Here is a 4,361-nt window from a genome sequence, read left to right as displayed (position 1 = left end):
GGACATTCTAGGACACAAGCCACCCACTCCATAGAGGGAAACAACTCAGGCACCTGGGAAATCTGAAACGGCAAAGAAACATGAGACGGAGGACTGCCACCCTCTGACTTGGCCTCTGCAACTGGCATGGAGGGCAGGGCACATTATTTCATGTCTTGCATTATCCTTGACTGAGGACTCTTCCACCCACATGAAATCTTTGCTTTAGATGTAAATAATATACAATTTGTGACTGTCATCAAGCCTAGAGTACCTTCCCCTTTTCACACTTGTACTAACTTTAACTTATTTAAAAAAAAAAAAACAGAGAGAGAGATAAAGAGAAAGAGCAAAACAAAACAAAAGACACACCCAACAATAAAAAGAATGTTTGGATGCTGGAGAAAGGATGGTCACGCAGCCAGTCTGTCACAGGGGTACAGAGAGGGCACAGGAGTTGCTTTACGGTGCACAGCTCCTCCTCTGTGACACCCTGTGAGCTGTTTCCATTTGTACGTCTGTACACAGCACATTGGGATCAAGAATTTCCAGCACAGAATTTAGTGCTGCTATGGACACATCACATGCACCCACTGGCCCCTTTCAAGTACTATGTTACCATGTTTTAAATGGGAAGCTCTCTGGACCAGAAGGGCGCATAGATGTGCTCATTAATCTGATGTGATTTCCATGATGACTCTACTCCAATAAAAGGGACAAACGAAAAAAATCCATATCTTTGTTTACAGATGATTAACTAGAAACAACCCTGCTCACCTCAGTTTGCAGAAGAGAAGACCTTAGAAACCATTCAAGTCCGAAGCTCCAAAACAGAGATTTTCTTTACTTTGTGGTTCCTTTAAAGATACTCAAACCTTCTTGGTAAGAGATGGCCATGCCTCATAGAAGTGAAAAGTCAAAGGCAAGACACACGTGGAGGACATTTGAGCCTGAGATGAAGCATGTATGTGATATTTATACAATGGAATTTTAGGTTTCTATGTCAGTATGAAATGAAGGCAGTTTGAGGGGAAGCAGGACACCACTCTGCCGTTACACTCCGTATGCTGTAGTACCATTTTGTATGTATGTTCAAGAAGCATTGAACAAAGCAAAAAGGTGATGTATGTATAGGATAAAAATTAATTGTACGATATCATTCCAGTACATTCTGTTGTACTTTTAGTCTTGTTTTCTTTCTTTTCATTATTGATAAGAGGATGTGAACTGTACAGTTTCCAGCTAGTTACTCATAATAGAAAATAAATAAAAAAAGAGAGTACTAGAAGAAAACAAGAAAGAACATTTGTCAATTGTAGTTGTCAAAAGATACAAAAACCTAGCCTTATTTGTGAAGCATAATTGCTTTTCACATACGGAAGTATTTTTTTCACAATTTTTTTTGCATAACATTTGTATTAAACTTAAATATCTCGTCTGATGAGGGTGTTTCTTTGTGACTGAACCAGTGGATTCATGAGGTATGTTCTTATGGGTTCTCCCTACCCCCTATTTTTTTCAGAATCTTCACCTTTTTAATTTTTCTATTTTATTTTATTTTTTTAAATAAATTTATTTATTTTCAGTTCAGTTCAGTTGCTCAGACGTCTCCGACTCTCTGCGACCCCATGAATTGCAGCACGCCAGGCCTCTCTGTCCATCACCAACTCCCGGAGTCTACCCAAACCCATGTTCATCGAGTCGGTGATGCCATCCAACCATCTCATCCTCTGTCGTCCCCTTCTCTTCCCGCCCCCAATCCTACGCAGCATTAGGGTCTTTTCCAATGAGTCAACTCTTCGCATGAGGTGGCCAAAGTATTGGAGTTTCAGCTTCAACATCAGACCTTCCAATGAACACCCAGGATTGATCTCTTTTAGGATGGATTGATTGGATCTCCTTGCAGTCCAAGAAACTCTCAAGAGTCTTCTCCAACACCACAGTTCAAAAGCATCAATTCTGCGGTGCTCAGCTTTCTTCACCGTCCAACTCTCACATCCATACATGACCACTGGAAAAACCATAGTCTTGACTAGACGGACTTTTGTTGGCAAAGTAATGTCTCTGCTTTTAAACATGCTATCTAGGTTGGCCATAAGCTTCCTTCCAAGTAGTAAGCGTCTTTTAATTTCATGGCTGCAGTCACCATCAGCAGTGATTCTGGAGCCCAAAAAAGTAAAGTCTGACACTGTTTCCCCATCTATTTCCCATGGAGTGATGGGACGAGATGCCATGATCTTAGTTTTCTGAATGTTGAGCTTTAAGCCAACTTTTTCACTCTCCTCCTTCACATTCATCAAGAGCCTCTTCAGTTCTTCTTCACTTTCCGCCATAAGGGTTGTGTCATCCGCATATCTGAGGTTATTGATATTTCTCCCGGCAATCTTGATTCCAGCTTGTGTTTCTTCCAGCCCAGCGTTTCTCATGATGTACTCTGCATATAAGTTAAATAAGCAGGGTGACAATATACAGCCTTGACGTACTCCTTTTCCTATTTGGAACCAGTCTGTTGTTCCATGTCCAGTTCTAACTGTTGCTTCCTGACCTGCATACACCTTTCTCAAGAGACAGGTCAGATGGTCTGGTATTCCCATCTCTTTCAGAATTTTCCACAGTTTATTGTGATCCACACAGTCAAAGGCTTTGGCATAGTCAATAAAGCAGAAATAGATGTTTTTCTGGAACTCGCTTGCTTTTTCGATGATACAGCGGATATTGGCAATTTGATCTCTGGTTCCTCTGCCTTTTCTAAAACCAGCTTGAACATCTGGAAGTTCACGGTTCATGTATTGCTGAAGCCTGCCTTGGAGAATTTTGAGCATTACTTTACTAGCATGTGAGATGAGTGCCATTGTGCGGTAGTTTGAGCATTCTTTGGCATTGCCTTTCTTTGGGATTGGAACGAAGACTGACCTCTTCCAGTCCTGTGGCCACTGCTGAGTTGTCCAAATTTGCTGGCTTATCGAGTGCAGCACTTTCACAGCATCACCTTTGAGGATTTGAAATAGCTCAACTGGAATTCCATCACCTCCACTAGCTTTGTTCGTAGTGATGCTTTCTAAGGCCCACTTGACTTCACATTCCAGGATGTCTGGCTCTAGGTGAGTGATCACACCATCGTGATTATCTGTGTCGTGAAGATCTTTTTTGTACAGTTCTTCTGTGTATTCTTGCCACCTCTTCTTAGTATCTTCTGCTTCTGTTAGGTCCATACCATTTCTGTCCTTTATCGAGCCTATCTTTGTGTGAAATGTTCCTTGGTATCTCTAATTTTCTTGAAGAGGTCTCTACTCTTTCCCAATCTGTTGTTTTCCTCTATTTGTTTGCACTGATCGCTGAGGAAGGCTTTCTTATCTCTCCTCGCTATTCTTTGGAACTCTGCATTCAGATGAGAATATCTTTCCTTTTCTCCTTTGCTTTTCGCTTCTCTTCTCTTCCCAGCGATCTGTAAGGCCTCCTCAGACAGCCATTTTCCTTTTTTGCATTTCTTTTCCATGGGGATTTTCTTGATCCCTGTCTCCTGTACAATGTCACGAACCTCTGTCCATAGTTCATCAGGCATTCTGACTATCAGGTCTAGTCCCTTAAATCTATTTTTCACTTCCACTGTATACTCATAAGGGATTTGATCTAGGTCATACCTGAATGGTCTAGTGGTTTTCCGTACTTTCTTCAATTTAAGTCTGAATTTGGCAATAAGCAGTTCATGATCTGAGCCACAGTCTGCTCCCAGTGTTGTTTTTGCTGACGGTATAGAGCTTCTCCATCTTTGGCTGCAAAGAATATAATCAATCTGATTTCGGTGTTGACCATCTGGTGATGTCCACGTGTAGAGTCTTCTCTTGTGTTGTTGGAATAGGGTGTTTGCTATTACCAGTGTGTTCTCGTGGCAAAACTCTATTAGCCTTTGCCCTGCTTCATTCTGTACTCCAAGGCCAAACCTGCCTGTTACGCCAGGTGTTTCTTGACTTCCTACTTTTGCATTCCAGTCCCCTATAATGAAAAGGACATCTTTTTTGGGTGTTAGTTCTTGAAGGTCTTGTAGGTCTTCATAGAATCGTTCAACTTCAGCTTCTTCGGCGTTACTGGTCAGGGCATAGACTTGGATTACCGTGATATTGAATGGTTTGCCTTGGAAGCGAACAGAGATCATTCTGTCGTTTTTGAGATTGCATACAAGTACTGCATTTTGGACTCTTTTGTTGACCATGATGGCTACTCCATTTCTTCTAAGGGATTCTTGCCCACAGTAGTAGATATAATGGTCATCTGAGTTAAATTCACCCATTCCAGTCCAGTCCAGTCCAGTTCGCTGATTCCTAGAATGTCAACGTTCACTCTTGACATCTCCTGTTTGACCACTTCCAGTTTGCCTTGATTAA

This window comes from Giraffa tippelskirchi, chromosome Y, assembly GCF_054371585.1.
Source record: "Giraffa tippelskirchi isolate mGirTip1 chromosome Y, T2T-mGirTip1v1.2.pri, whole genome shotgun sequence".
NCBI lineage: Eukaryota > Metazoa > Chordata > Mammalia > Artiodactyla > Giraffidae > Giraffa > Giraffa tippelskirchi.
Note: the sequence above shows the minus strand (reverse complement) of the source record.